Genomic DNA, 17,907 nt, shown 5'->3' on the forward strand with positions numbered 1-17,907 from the left:
TACATTACAAGACTGGAAATGTCTCCCTACTAACAATAGGGAACATGTCTTGTTGTTTCCAAGGCCTCTCGAAGAGCGAGACTGTGAAAAATGCATGGCCGTGCTCAGATGGATTTTAGAAATCATCTGTTTATTAACAGAAAAACTCGGATTTCGAGAAACACTTCTGGACGTAACAGAGATGACTAGTAATCTTAATTTGTAGTTCATGAAGAGACATGAAGAGACATAGGATAAGGGCTATACACTAAATGCACACTTGTCCGGAAGGACAAGTGGGAGATTGAAAGGAATAGTGTCCTTCGAACAAGTGTATTATTCTGATAGCGGGTTCAGAATTATTAGAAAGCTAATATATTCAGTAAGGTCAAGTGATCGGAATGCTTGGGTGGAGGCCGCTTCCGATCAGTAATATTAGTATAATTAATATTACAGCTTAATCTTGACTGAACCCTTCGGGTCACACCCAAGCAAATATATGCGAACCAACTCGACGAATTAATTCGGAAGAAATTAATTCGTCGCCCGAGTGTTAAATAATTAGACGTCGGTAATTTGAGCTTAGAGCGTCGAAACCGATCGTCGGAAGTCGAGTCTAAATGATAAAAGACGAGACGCGCAAAATAATAATAAATCAACAATATTCCCGAAAATACCCCTAGCATCGGAGTGCCCCGAGCATCCGAATGCTAGGGGCAAGACGAGTTGGCGCACCGTGCTGGCAGCCACGGCCAGCCGCGGCTAGGCACAGCAGCAGCCGCGCCGCGCCACGACAGCAGCCGCACCACGGCAGCAGCAACAGCCGCACCGCGCTACAGCAGCAGCTGGTGCGGGCTGGGCTCGGGCCGGGCTCGGGCTTGGCTCGTGACTTGGCTCGGGCCATAGGGTCGTGAATACGGGGAAGCTTAGATTATGGGAGTAAGTGGGGTTGCCATGTGGCACAAGGTGAGGGAGAGAGTGGGGAGCAAGTTTGGTCCCCATTTCCAAGTGGTCCTCACCTACTCTCTCATGTATGCTTGACACTTGTTGATTTATTACTAGTTTGCTTAATAATTTTATTTTAGCTTTAAAATAAAATGTGAAAATCTCATTGTCCCACATTGATGGGAGAGACTTTCATACTCCCATCATTCCCTATAAATACCCAACTTGGGGCATTGGAAATGATGCTTGAGTGGGAGTTAAAAAGAGCATTCCATAATTTTGGGAAAACTCTTAAACTCATATAACACTCGGGTTTTGGTCGGACCTCGCTAACCCCCAGGTAGTAGACCTTAAAGTTGTGTTCTCCTTTTTGTGGGTGGATACCGTCGGAGGCGCGGCGCTTGACGTGCTCGTAGCTTTCAAGTAAGAGCCCCGGTTTTTGGGCGAAGCTCGCTTTGAGGGTAAGATTCGTTATCTTTTCTTTGTGATTATTTATTTATGCTTTATGATTTTAATTATTGCGAGTGGTTCCTCGGGTAGGGGTTTGTTTCCGCGGTGAGTCGGACTCACCAAACCCCAACACCTCTTACTTGCTTAACCCAATACCCTTGTTGTGTGACCTCATAGGATCCATTCTAGTAGGCTTTGGACTATTTGACTAGCCCAAAGATCATTGATCATAGTCTAGCAACAGATAATGACGACCCAAAAGAACGAACTTATTATCTCCATAATAGTGATCCTTGATATATCTAGTAATTGCATTTATCGAAGAAAGAACTCCTTCAATCTCCCACTTGTCCGAGACAAGTGCACAATATTCAAATTCCTTAAGTCATTGTGTGTCGATTTGATAATATGATTGCATCTCATGTCATGATCATATTAATCTACAAATATTTTCTCAAAAACTGAGTAGAATTACAAAACAAATGATTACTATGTAATCCATTTGAGCACGGCCATGCATTTTCTGAATTCTCCCTCCCTCTTCAAGGGGCCAAGACACATTCCTAATTAAATCGGTAGACTCAATCCAATCTTGTGGCAACCAAGGGTCTCACTCAAATCATGAGGTAACCAGGAAACACCCTTTATAATCTCCAGTTACGGGTAGACGTTTGAATGTACACAGTTACATCAATCATTGAATGAAATCAATGTTCCACTCATGTCAAAGAAATCCACTAATATATCCGGAAGTTCTATACTTGAACTTCAAAATAGGTCTATAGTTCGATCATGCATCATTCATGCATATCCAAGTGATTGACCGAGCTTCACTACGCTCCTATAGCCCAAGAAACAACACTATCCAATCAATCTTACATGCTAGTCCATTTAAAGAGATCATTTATGTCCACTTTAATGACTCTAGACTAGGAACTGGAATAATGTATGGATTTTGTTCACCTGTGGGGTTTCATTCACCAGGTTATTTAAATAAATTAACCTGATGAGCCCATCAATCCATAATTATTTTGGACATTTTATTTAATCTTGAAACCACGATTAAATAAGATTGAAACTTTGTTTCAATTGATAAACATAATTCTTCAAATGAATGTATTACATATGCAACTTGTTTTTCTCCAAAGACAAATACAACTTCTAATTACATCATTTGCCTCAATCCAGTTTCATTAGCATGTTTCTCATGCTTTGGAAATGGAAGGGGTTTACTAAGTAGAGTTCATGAGACATTCTCATAAACATGAATTTTGCAATTTCTAAATTTTATAATCATATTCATCTCCATACATTAAGAATTTTACTTCGCCCTTTTGCAAGGAACTTAGTAATTTCTAATTTATATTCCAACGTTATATTGGATTTCGATCGAAATCTATCATCACTTGTTCTAAAAACACGTTAATCAAATAGATGATTATAGTCCATGACATGCATGATGCATCCTTTGCATATTGCATGAGGATCATCACTCAAAACCATAATTTCATCAACCTTTCTCAAAGCATTGAATCATTAAGCAACGTGTCATGTTATATGGGATTGAAACTCCTTTCAATATAATGTTGAACCTTATAAGAACTTATCAATTTAAGATTCTTAACCAAACTCAAACATCCTTCGAGACATATCTCTATAGATCTTGAATCCCAAATGTACTCATCATTCTCTTCAAGGTTTTTTATACAAAATGCATCAGCCATTACTTGACCCTTCAAGCAATGAATAATTTCTCTTTATACTAGACCAAGAAGACTTCATAGCTCCCACTAAACATCTTGTACACACAAGAAATTTTCTTCATTTTACGAGAACATCAAACGATTTGATTAACTCACAAAATTAAGAGCAACAACTCCATGATGCTTACTTCCATCCATTAATGAATCTTTTATGCATCCTTAGGATTATTGGATTCTCTGATTGTATCACATACAAATCTTCTTTCATGAACAATTTCAAGAAAGTGTTTAGAAATCCATCTACCAAATCTCATAAGGTAGTAATCGCTAAAATGTATTTAATAGATCTTTGCAACATGACTAATGTAAAGTTTTCGTCGTAGTCATAGTCATACTATGAATTAGTTGAATCCTTTAGCAAGTCTTTGCTTTAGTTAGAAAACATTTTTCTATCTTATCTGTTTTGCTTATAATGGGTCTCACCCAATTAGGCAAATTATTCAAGTGCCATACACTTGCTTACATACTTAGAATCTATTTTAGATTTCTTGGTTTTTAAACCACTTGGAGTCATAACCTGTCAAATCATCTTTATTACTTGCATAATCATCATGTTCCAAAATGAATATTTTAGAACTCTTAATCAATATGAAATCATATTTCTTTGACTAAGTTTTACATATGCTAGTCATCATTGTGGGTTTTTATGCAACAATTGAGACTCATACGACAACTTTGTTTAGTTTTCAATGAGAAACGACAATTTGAGGATGTGCACTTGGAATGTACTACCTTCGACACATGGTTATTACTCCCATTACACTTAATGAGACCACGCATTGTCATTTGTAACATGAGGTGAATCATGTTCATATTGTTGCTTTGATTCGATTACTTCTCAAATTTCTTCAAGATTTTCAAAATCATTTTTCTTGAACTCTTTCAAGGCTCTCGAACTTTTCGAGATTCTTATACTCCCACTTGCCTTTTTGAGGAGGCACTTTTAGCATAGGGTGAACCAACCATGGTTTGAACCACGTTTGTTTGTTGCTTTTCTCGAACTCTTTTGAGATTTATACTACTCCCACTTGACCTTTTGGAACATTTTCCATAAGGGCACCTACTTGAGCAACAAACATTTTGTGCTAAGTATGATTTGTGTAGTAGTACCCTGTGCTCTGTGTAGGAATTCATCGTGCATTAAACGCTTTAATACAATATTTATTCCTTGCTTTGTAGAAAGACTTGATGAGAACTCTTCTTATCCATATCATATATGGAGTCTTTGCTACACTTGATTTGACATATGTAGTTTGTTTAGTTTTGTAGCTTATCTTAAAAGTATATCCCTTGAACAAAGGTTGGAAGATAGGTCATTATCAAAATATATCTTATATATATTGATAGCTCCCTTCATAAACACTTCACAAGGTTTTCTTTCGGAGTTTGTTGTAAAACGATTTCACAACTCTTGGATGTTCATCAAGGTCTTGGCTTAAATTTTCATTATTACGATCATATCGCAATATTTTGAATGTGTTGCCAAGTAAATGTCTTGACTTAAATTTTCAGAATTACAATCATATTGTAATGTAATCATTATCTTGTCAAGTTGATACTGAACTCCATGCTGAATATTTTGAACTTTTCAAAATTTTCACTTTTATACTTCAACTAAGCACAAGTGGTGATCGTATCACAAATGAAGTTTCATTGTCCGTCTATAGCCTTTAAACCTTTGGTTTTCTTACATCGATATGTATTCGACCTCGAGTTTGCATCATCATTTCTCTAAATGGTGACTTTTTAAAATTTCAAATTAGAATGATAATTACATATATCAATGGATTCATAATCTAATGATATTGAAAGTCCATCCCTTTGGATCTTTCGCATGCAATATTCATTTTCGTTCGAATTTTTGACATTTTAGAGACAATTTATATATATAGAAATGGTTTAATTATTTCTATCATATAGAACTTTGAACCTATTTAGCAATCTCAAAACACATTATGACTCAATGTAGCATAAAATAACATTTATTCCACGTTTTTGAATCTTCGATGCTTAGTCATTACTAACATTGAATGGTGTTTTGATAATGGCAAGAAGGAATAACATGTATTTAATTATAGCCAATAACAAGGTAAGGTGAAATATAGGTTCTACTTGTAAAGTTGCAACTTTTGCTTCCAGACTTGTAGATTCTACTAGTGAAGTAGCAACATTTGCTTCTAAACCTGTAGATTTATTTCTCCCTTAGCCATACTTCTTCATTTAGTTCAACCTCATTCTCAATGAGAGAAATTAAACAAGACATCATATGTCCAAGAAGTAGAAATGTGCTAAATCAATTTCTATAATATACTTCTTAAATTGGAACATTTCCATTCTTTTACCTTCCAACTATATGAGGTAATTTCTAATCAATTGGAATTGGTCCATTTAATTTGAAACATTTGTTGTTCATAACAACTTTTAGCATGTAAGTAGTTCTAGGTTTGAGAAGTAGCAACTTGTTTGCATTTCTTGGCCCATAACTTCTTAATGCAATCCTCACATATTCCTAAACATTTCCCATTTGAGCCACTTAGAACACTTCTCTTAGGTTCAAAATGATGCTTTGCTTAACTACTTTAAGCACATTTCATGATTTTGCTAAGTCTATTCAATTATCATTCATATTAGAGTTCGTTTAATCAACTATTTAACTCTTATATAAAGTGGATGAAGAATAGAGTCATTTGATCAACTTTTGATCATAGAGATTTCCAATCACTTTCTTATATTCAATCATATTGAAGATAAGAGATTTTATTGGACTTCTATACTTGTCTGTTAGAGGGTTTGTACCTCCCATCTCATTATATTCCTTCAAACACTTTTCAAAATGAAGATGTGTTGGCATTTTACTCAAACATTTTGAATAAAACCATTCTAGACATGTGACATGGATTTCTAAAACTTGCCTTTTAGAACCATCTTAGAAAAATTGGAATATAGGTTTATGGATTATCTTTTAACCTTTTGAGAACGTTTCTCAACTTTATTTTCAATCGAGGAGATTATATATAATAATAAAATTAGAACGACATGTTACTTGTAAGTAAACGCAAAATTCAATTATGTTTAATAAAAATTTAAAGTGCCATAAGCGAATTACATTGGCAACTTTAAAGCATTTATTCAATTGTAATTGATCCCTATTGAATAGAATGATTCTAAGATCCTTTATTTGTGCAATAATTGGCCGGACTGAGGCCCTACCATTAAGTATTGCATTTTCAAGGTGAGTAAACTCTTTACTGATTACAACTCTTTGTAATTCTTGGTTGAATAATTATCCATCACATGTTTAATTATTACCCTTAGCTTCAAGGTTCTAAACTCTTTAGGTAACCTTGTTGAGTATAACCAATTAAAAGTGTAAAACGTGATGTACCCTCACTCCCCTAAGATATAGTATGACACCCAGCTGAGGCATGACCTGTCATAAATATCGAAGGTTTTATCGGGTTTTTAATTGGAAAAGCAACCTCAATATTACTGGGACCTAGATTTATTATGCTGTGATTAAATAGTGAACTCTAGCGCATCATCACAAAACATCAATAAAATCTAACATGCATAATAAACTGAATGCATAAACAAGACATAGCATGGCCCCTAATCCTAATAAACTAATAAAGCAAAAAACTCCTACTTGAACCTTCATGGATCTCATCCACCTTGCTCCTTTGGGCCTTTACTTCATGGGCTTCTTGGATTAACTGCAACCTGTAATTTTACTCTATTCTATCTACTACTTAAATAAAATGAAATAAAAGTACAAAAATACTTTATCGGTATGTAGACCGTACTAAGATTACAAAAATACATCACAATGCGCAGATCGTATTTAGTAATTTACTGGGCCATACTAGTCATTATATAGCAATAAATAACATCATATATTATAAAATTGCCACAATATAAATCACTCATCATGCTTTCCTAAACTACAACATCGAATGTTCATAATTAAGGAAACATGGCACCAAAATATCTCATATTTTAATTAATGCAATTAGATAATATCATATATTATTCATGACCATAAATAAAATATCATATATTCTAAATTAGTCATGAGATAGAATCAAATCTTATTTTAATCTTAAAAGATAAATCATATTTATCCTCAAAGATTATTCTAACAAAGTTAGGAAATTTTATCCTAATTACTAGCCAATCACAAAATTTTAAATCAATTATTATCCAAAAATAATTATGGGATAATCACATTATTTAAATCAATTATTATCCTTTTGGAATATGCTCAGAATATCCTAACAAATCTTATCCAAAATTAACCACTTTAATTATGGATAATTACCAATTTAACCACTTTAAATATGGATAATATCAAATATAACAACTTTTGAATATTTGATTTTATCCTAAAATAAAAGATTTTATCCATATAAAATCGATTTTATCTTTCAAAATAAAAGATCATATTTTCAAAATATTTTATCTCATCCAAAATAAATTATATTTATCTTGAAATATTTTTAAAGTAAAATAATAATAATAATTTTAATTTTTTTTTGAAAATCGTGTACCACCACACCGGCCACCGTGGTTGGCCAGCCGAAGCTAGCCACGGTGGCTGGCTGTCAACAGCAGCCACTGCCGCAAGGGCAGCAGCGTGGCAGCAGCACAGGTAGCCGTGGCAGCAGCCGTGCAACGCTTGCACGCTGCTGCCCACAGCCACCTTGGACCGCCGACCTCCCCTACCTCCCTCTTGGACTGCCACCAGGTCGGCAGCCGCCGTAGCTGCGCCACCCAGCCGCGGCTGCCGGCCTCAAAACTATTTTTTTTTGTTTTCAATTTAATTAAAATAACATTTATTAAAATTAAATCAAATCAGTCCAAAAATTAAAATTAAATCAACATTCAATCTTAAAATTAGGGTTCATCATAAAATTAATCCCAATTTAATTTTAACTTTTAAAATTAAATCGATGATCATACACAAAACGTTTTTATGCATAAATCAATCCGATTAAAATTATGAAACATAAAACAAATCGAATTAAATCAAAATCAAGCTCAAAAATCACATTTTAGGCTAGGAATTTTCGAAATAATTCGAAATTAGTTTAGGGTTTTCGAAAATCCGAAACTAGGGTTCTAGGATTCGAAATTTTCGAATGGTCTAGGGCTTAATTCAGTCCTGTTCATGGATATTTTGAGCATAATTAAATCACATTTAATCAATTCTAAGAGTTAAATCACATTTAATATAATAATTGACCCATAATTAAATTATTCTCCCTCCTAATTGAATTAAAATTGTGGACTATCAAAGAATTATAGTCAATATGCGTAAATGCAATAGGCTAACTGATACCACTGTAGGGAATTATAGGTACTACGCAGCGGAAAAACATGAATCATATTCATACAGTACCTAATCCCAAGATCTAATGCATAACACATAAAGAACATATAATCGTACATTTGAAGCGTGATTCCACGTGCGATCGAGCAAGAACATTGGAAGATAAAGAACCTCAAGCGTGATTCCTCTACTTGGTCCACGGGCACAGATTAAGACCTCCACTAATGCTAGTTAGTTGCAATTGAACTCTTCAATTGACCTTCTACGGAGAAGTGCGAGCAACAAACCACCATGAACCACCACACGCGCCACCAAGGGTGGCCGGCCGTGAGTCCAAAGGGGGAGGAGAGGGAGCCGTGAATTAGAGAGGGAATAAGGGTTTTGGGATTGGTTGCCTTGATGTCAAAATTCACTGTGTGTGAATTATGACTACTTGCAAGCAACCCTAGGCATGTATCTTATTTATAGATCTCATCTCTAAATAAGAGCCCATGTCAAAAGCCTAAAACCTAATTCTCATCTAACTATGATAGCCCAATCCATTTCATGATTAGTTAATTGCTCATGGGACCCATTAATGGGCCTCTTACTTGCTTAACCCAATACCCTTGTTGTGTGACCTCATAGGATCCATTCTAGTAGGCTTTGGACTATTTGACTAGCCCAAAGATCATTGATCATAGTCTAGCAACAGATAATGACGACCCAAAAGAACGAACTTATTATCTCCATAATAGTGATCCTTGATATATCTAGTAACTGCACTTATCGAAGACAGAACTCCTTCAGCCTTGACTTTGAAATGGACTTAATGAACTATGAACTTGGACTTTGCAAAAATTAGTGGCCCTAAGACCTTGGATTGGATTGAGCCTTTTGAAATTGAAAAACTTACGTAGTATTTCATTTAGAAAAGGGCCCTTTATTAATTTTTTAAAAAATGAGCTTAGCTTGTTGGGTCAAGGACTTTACAAGGCTTGATTTAAAGTTGGACCATGCATGACTTGGGTCAAAAGTTAGACCATTGTTAGAAACAACAAAACATAAGGTTAGAAGTCTTGGCCTTCGAGGTTAGACTATGACACAAGAAAGATAGGAGTCGAGAAGATAGCGTAAGAAAACAAAGAGGATAAGGAAAAGTAAGAAAATGAGGCTACTGTAGACCCCTAATCGTGTCTTCCCAACTCAAATCCGATGATGAGTAATATTTCACTGGTATTTTGTCGAGATGCGTATCGGATTTGAAATCTACAAATTATTTTGACCTAATTCTAACTTGATTTGAAAGTAGACTTCTAGATTTCTAGTGCTTTCCAACGATATATTATATGCTTTATTCCGAGTTACATATCAAAAGTTATGGAAATTTTGAAAATTGTGAACTATAAAACTGTCGCGCAACGTCAATTTTGCTGCGCAACGTCAATATTGTCGTGGAACGACAATTTTGCCGTGTCGCGATAATTTTTTGCCTTTTAAATTTCTTTTTAGTCCCATTTTATAAGAATTCTAAACTTTTAAGAGCTGGACCAGCCATTTTCAAAAGAATTAATTTATGACCCTTTAAGAGCCTACCCCATATATGTTAAGGGTCGGGTTTGATCCTTGGATTTTAGGCTAAATCGGGGCTTTAAATGAAGTCCCGCCCCATTACACAGCGTACATGTGTTATTTAATGTCTAGGCACTTCTGATTTAGTGTAGTTCAGTTCAGTTTTAATAGTTTCACTTCAATTCAATTCAGGTCGTTTTAAAATAATTCAGTTCTAAAAATTTCAGTCCAAAACAACGAGACCTTGGAAAAGTGTAGATGCACCAAACATATCTTTCATTATCGCAAGCCAAACGCAAAGCCCACATAAACCATAAATCAGGAAGAGAAAAAAAGTCAAATAATTGGATAGTTGTAAAAGCATAGATACTTTGTAGGCCATTGCATTGCATCCACTATGATTTAAGCAACGAATTTCTTAATTGTAATCATATGCATAGCCATTAACTAACAATTGATTCAATGAATTCAATAGTGTCAAAACCCATCAACTTGTTTCTCGTCTTTGTCTCAAATAACCTGTTTATTCACATGACACATCGTTTACTTCCAACTATTGCGTCCCATCCCTATCTTTGTTCTTTTCTCATATGAGAAGAGTTTGGCCTCCATCTTGTCTTTCCCTACTATTCCAACTATGTCACTCACCCACTTTCTACATTCTAGAATTTTAATTATACCTTTTCTGTTTTTCTATTCTATAAGTATTGCAATGTGCTAACTTTACATTATGTATAAACTTTCTTGATATTCATAATCATAATCATGGTACAAACTTTGTTGAGTTTATCTCAATGTATACTTTTTAAATATAATATTTTATATTGTTTAAATTTGTTGGTTGAAACAATAAAACTCTACATGCTATAATATTTATGGAATAGAGGAATAACACAATAAAAAAAATGAGGAGAGGGTATTATACTATAACGTGAGTCTAAACTCGCAATGAGACATGTATAATAATTAATTAGACATTTTATTATATAAGTTTTTGAAAATCTCGACTTTTAAATTTAGATATAATAAGTTTTAAGATATTTCATATAAATTTTTGAAAATTTTAGACTCCCTTTACCTTTTTTGTAAGTATTCCATGGAGACTTTTGCACCTTTCTCCTAATATTAATGATTTTTATAAGAGAAAAACATAGTCTTATAAGTTATTGTTGAAAATCCCTATAAATAGTTTATTAATATTAAATTGTTATAATTTATACTTATTGATAGTTAGATACGAAGTATATAATTGGTCAAAGTTTTTCATTGGCATACATTTCCAGTTAAAGTGGAGCACTTAAACAAACATAGAGGGAGAATAAGTTATTGAACATTATATATTCCCTCTATTTCTAAAGAAGTGCTCCAATTTGACTTTTACACTGTTTATATACGAGTACTCCACTTTAACTTTCGTTAATGCTTTATAGATAAAATATCCGTCATGTGTCATGTGCCATGTGCGTACTTGTTGGATTGCCTTAATTAATGTATTCCTTTTGAATATCAACTTTTTACAATTTATAATAATTGACACTTACAGATATAAGTGGTCAAAATAGTGTGTTGATAAATATATCAATTAATTGATTGGGAAATTTATTTTAAAATAAAGGAGTATCAATTTTTTAATACAAGACATATTATATCTATCACCCAATACTTTGTGGGAAAGGGATAGGAGTACGTTCAAAATGAGAGATACAATAGTTGTTTTTTAATTTTATAATTTTTATTTATTTTTAAATAGGGTAAGTGGATGACTTCAATTCTAGTAGATAAAGGCTATTGAGTAAGTTGGGATGGCATGAATTATCCTTTTCATGAAGACAGCATCACAACCTATGCATATAGTCAACTAGTCACTAGCTAGCTAGATCACATGTTTGAGATGTTTGGTGGATGGAAAATTAGAGCTTTGAATTTTATCATACTTCAAGATAAGATTAAGTAGGTGTTTTTAATTTTTACGGTATATATACAATGAAAACAATTAGGCAATTTATTAAACATGACCAACAATTAGCCAGCACATGCATGAAAGTATCATGGTTTTATGCATAATTTAATTGGTTTGAATGAGTGTTTCTATTACATTTCTCACAAGAAAACCGTGTAAACGAAACCACTTAAGTGAAATACTAAGGTCGAGATAATTTATTTTCATGACGATGTTATTAACTACATATGCAATTTTGTTTGAATAGTAATTTATAGTTAAGCATAATGTAAGTTTTAAATAGTCACTTAGGCTCGTATATCTCCACGGCTGCACCTAATACTTGTATTAATTAGAGGTGTCAATTTAAATCATTTGTTAGATTCGGATCAAGCCGGATTTAGTCGTATAGGGTTTAATCATATTAGATCATTTTATCCTTACAAATCAATTATAAACTGAATAACTTTTGATTAAATTAAACCAGATTGTTTTAAGTCGGATTAAATTTTGATAGTTTTACCTAATTTAATATGTCATGTACGTATGGGGTGGGAATGTGGGATGGTTACTTAAAATTAACAAGTTCTCCTGCTCTTAATTGAGTTGTTTCTATAACAACGTTATTTTAATATTACAAAGTAATGTGGTACGGAATATATTACTAGTAGGAGTATAATATTGCGACGGTGCGACACCGATACTGATAGTACGAGTAATTTGTGTGAAAGGAAAGGCGGAGGAAGGATGAAAGTGTTGTTGGAGATCAAAGAACGAATATTTACAGATCACATCGAGATGAGTTGACTGTCGAGTCAACAATATTTGTCAACATTTTAATCCTTATTTATAACACCTAATTCAAAGATCTATTATCTAGTACTACTGGTTTTTTGTTACCATAATTTAAAATCAACTTGAAGTTATTAATAACGGTTTTTCTTCTTCCCTCAAAAAAAAAAAAAAAAAAAAAAAAACGGTTTTCTTCTTCTTCTCTAATAAATTTGCTGAGCCTTGATTGTCCTTTTAAGTCTTTATATTTAAAAAATACGATTGATTATCATAGATATGGTTAAAAGAACTCAACATTTCTCAATTGCTCTACTTTTTATTAAAATAGCTACATAGTATATACCGTTCACGTCGTCGTCCAACCTCTTGAAGTATATATTTTTTTTCCTAGTTTAGAGCAAAACCGTAACCACTAATTCTCAATTTGTGGTATAACGATTTAACCCACAATTTTTAATATGGTGATTTTTTACTCATATAAACCGCTTATAGTATTAGCGATTTTGTTTTACACAAAAAACTCATATTTAAGAGCAAGTTTAGCCCCAAATCTTAAGACTTGAATGTGACATCATTTTTTGTGGTCCCCATTGAAAATGATGTCATCAAATTCTTGTTAAGACTCACTAAGACTTAAATATTTGACATATTATATGTAGAAAAGTGTAAAAATAAATAAAAAAGGATAATAAAAATAAAAGTGAGGTGGGTGAAGTAGGTCTCAATCTCAAGTCTCAAGTTGAGTTTTGAAGAAAAATGGGAAAAATCTTAAGCATATGTCTTAAGACTCAAAATGATGATGTCACCCCAAATCTAAGAGCAAGTTTAGCCCCAAGTCTTAAGACTTGAATGTGACATCATTTTTTATGGTCCCCATTGAAAATGATGTCATCAAATTCTTGTTAAGACTCACTAAGACTTACACATATTTATCACTTTAGCCCTAAAACTTAAATATTTGACATATTATATGTAGAAAAGTGTAAGAAAAAAAAAAGGATAATAAAAATAAAAATGAGGTGGGAGTAGTGGGTCCCAATCTCAAGTCTTAAGTTGAGTCTTGAAATTTCAAGACTCAACTTGAGACTTGCTTGAGATTTTTGAAGAAAAATGGGAAAAGTTTTAAGCATAAGTCTTAAGACTTGTTAAAATGATGATGTCACCCCAAGTCTTAAGACTTGGGGCTAAACTTGCTCTAAGTTGGATAGATGACATGGATGTAGAATTTTTTTTTTAAAAAAAAGTAGTGTAATGATTATTACTTTTAGAAGACTAGAATTATGATTATTACTTATAGAAGAGTAGAAGTACATAGAAGGGTTTACCAAATCAAAAATTAAACAAGATGGCTGACTTTAAAAATAGAACAGTTTTGTGTCTTGGCAGTGCCCAAATTGTTGATAAAATTTTAAGATAAATTTTTTGGCTTGAATGTTAAATACGGTTCTATAATCCCTTTTGAATTTTTGAAATTTTGTTTGTAAATAATAATCTATATTATTATTTACTTGAATTTTTTTTTATATAGAATTAAAACTATTTTTACACTGAAATGAAAGTATTTTTTTTTAGCAAACTAAAATTATTTTTACTGATTAGATCTTATTTTTACATATTCTCTATAATTTAATATATTAAATATATCTATGTTATTATTAACTTCAAATTGATTTTATTAAAAGTATTTTGTACTAATATTCACTATTATTTTTAAAAATAAATTAAAATATTATAAATGGATCTTAGTTAAAAAGTACTTTTCAAAACAAATTTTAGGATGAAAATAGAACCGAGCTGAGTTATACGATATTTATTCAAACTTATGATTTATTATGAAATATGAAATATTAGATGTATATTGACAATGAAACTCTATAAAAAATTTAATCTATCCAAAAATTCACTTAGTTAGTATCATATGTGTCATAATATACCTAAATTTTCGCTTACGTGGTGTGCCACATGGCGAATAACTTGAATGCTAAGTGTCACTCTTTTGTGGTCTGGCTGCGAGACTGGCTTGTAGTATGAAAGGAATTAGCCACATTTTTGTGGAATTATAAAAACTAAGCTAAAGGAAATTAAAGTCACACAAAGAGATTTTAGCATGGAAAACTTCTTGACCCTAAAAAGAAGAAAAACCACGACGACTTGGGATTTTTGGAAAGATTTTTTTACTAGAATAGGGCAATCAACCTATTACAAGCTAAGATTCTATCTCCAAGTTCCTCAACGAACTTGGAGTTGCCAGTAGCAAGTCCCTCAACCTACTGCTATTCTCTTCTCACTCTTTCTCGATTGACTTCTCTAGAGTTCAGTCAAACTCTCAATCCCCAATTACAAATCTTGAAAGAAATAGTACGTCTAATGAAGGAAAATAAGAAAGTTATCAACTAAAATAGAATGCGACTCTTGACTCTTTTTTAAAACAAAGAAGATAGAAAATGTGATTGAGCAAGGGTGAGTTTTTCTAGAAAACAACTTAGATATTTATAGAAAAACTTAGCTTAATTAAAACTCCATAACTTCCTCCACTTACGCCACTACTGCTGCATATCAACACCACCACTCTCCACTACTTCCAGTGCTTCAAACATGTCCTAAAAATCAGGGCATGTTGAACCACTTAGAAGCAATTTCCTCGTTTAGTGGAGGACTTAATCAATCACCACTTGCGCAAGTACGGTTAAGGGAATCAATTGAACAAGCTTTTGAAAGATATTTTTTTTCTGAAAATAAAAGATATTAATTTGAATAACAAATCAGAAAAAGATATTTTCAAAAAAAAAACTTCCCCATAATTTAGCAATCTTTAAGTTATATCTAAAACAAATTTTAATCGCATTCTACTAAGCATGCAACTTCAAATTAGTTTCACTTACATATATCCTAAAATATAGAATACTTTAGACTTTATAATTTCTCTTAGGATGTCTCTGCTCCGAGTCTTCATTCTCCTGCTTCTACTTCGAAGCTTATGTTCCTTCAAAGGAACACTGCAACTAATCTTCAGTTTCTCTAAGCTCTAGTTCCTTTGTCTTGAATAGCTCTGCAACTTGACTTATCAAACTACACAACTTATCAAGACATTAGTCCAATCATAAGTTTGACTTGTGTTATCATCAAAACATCAAAGGCAACACTGACTTTATATATTAGTGATAGTTTTGTGCCTGGGTGATGCCTAGATCTTAAATAAAATTTTAGAATAAACCTTGAATATGAAATACGATCATATAATCCCTTTAGAAAATGAAAAATATTTAGGCATATGATATCATATCGCTTATTTATATAACAGTGTACTTTTGGTAGTTTTGTTTGTAAATACATATCTACTCATGTTATTATTAACTTGATATTATTTTTATGAACCTAAATTAGTTTTTACTAAACTAGAAGTATTTTTTTTTCAAACTCGAAGTACTTTTATTGATTAAAACTTATTTTTATTGATTTTAAATTACTCTATGCTTTTAAATTAAATTAAAGATCAAATTTTAAAACACATCTTTAATTTTCTTCCACTACGTACTCACCAACTCTAAAAATTCACTTGATCAGATTAACTAAGGGTCTGTTCTCTTACGTTGAAATTCAGTTCAGTTCAGTTCAGCTCAGTTCAGTTCAGTTCAGGTCCAAATTTCCTTCTCTTATAAAATATTTAGTTCAGTTCAGCTCAGCTTAGTTCAGTTCAGTTCAGTTCAGTTTAGTTCAGCTCAGTTTAGTTTAGTTCAGTTCAGTTCACTTCAGCTGAGTTCAGTCAATGAGAACAGACCCTAAATCATGTGCTTTCACAATAAATATGCCAAAATCAAATCACCTATAAATCGAACGTTGCCAACAAAAAACAAAGGAGAAAGTATACGACATCAATGACATGAACTTATTACAAAATGCATGACGAAACATAAATTGAACATTGTCCAACATTTACAACTCTCAATTCAATTAATAATTGCAGATAAATTATAGCAGGGCAGGCCCATTGATTTTGTGCATTTATTAAATGATATGATCTGATTTGTAGAGAATTAAATAACATTAATTATTTAATTATACTTGTAAAAAGTTAGAAGTGGTATTATAATGGGAGTTTAGGTTCTTCTATCGACATGTAAGCTGGTCTTTAAGGAATCCCACTTTTATAAAATACTTTGTATTATAATTAATGCAGACGTGTCCTAATCCTGTAGACAAACGGATCTTCATTAATAGAATAACATGTTTTGCTAAACCTAGCCGTAAAGTATTTGCATTAAAAATAAATATTACGCCCTTCAATTCCTTCTGAAGTTCTTATTTTATTAATATTTTAAGGAAATTTTTAAAATTATTCTTGTTTTTAATAGCTTTTAAAATTATTCTTAAAATATAAGAAAACACGTAGTTATTTGTAATTATATTTAATTTACCTAGATAAGTGATTTAAAAATATCAAGTTTTGATAATCTTTACTACAAATAAGTAATTACACGAGTTAGGGCTTGTTCTTTTCAGCTTATTTTCAGTTCAGTTGAGCTTCAATAAGTTCAGTTTGACTTTAATAAGTTCAGTTCAATTCTAATCTTAATTTTCTTCTTTCATAAAATATTCAATATAGTTCAGTTCAGTTCAGCTCCAATAAATTCAGTTTAGCTCACTTCAGTCAATCAGAACAGACCCTTAATAATCATGCATTTATAAATAGTGCACAATCTAATCAAATTCATAAATAGGAAAAATGTTGTACATACAAACTTCATTCTTTATTATTTGTTGTATTTCCTTTTAGCATAATTTATCCATTTACAAATTTTTCATGTTAAATAATTTTTGCCTAAATAATATAAGAAAATCTATAATTTTTTTTTATTATTATATTCGCTTATCTAAATTTCAAAATAACCGTTAAAATCATGATTTTTGTTGATCAATATAATAAAATCGAGTTGAGATCCTCTAGAGTTTGAAAATTATAGAGTTGTAGAGTTTTGAGAGTTTTTAATTATTTTTATTGAACTTTTATTTTTTATTTTGAAATGCATGCAAGATGAATATTAGCCATTGATCTTTTGTGGAGGGTCTAAATTTATTGAACTCTATAGAGTTCAACTCTAAAGGATCCAAACCCAAGCAAATCTCATCTATTTAGGGTATGTTCTCTTACGTTGAAATTC

Source organism: Chenopodium quinoa, unplaced genomic scaffold, assembly GCF_001683475.1.
Source record: "Chenopodium quinoa cultivar QQ74 unplaced genomic scaffold, ASM168347v1, whole genome shotgun sequence".
NCBI lineage: Eukaryota > Viridiplantae > Streptophyta > Magnoliopsida > Caryophyllales > Amaranthaceae > Chenopodium > Chenopodium quinoa.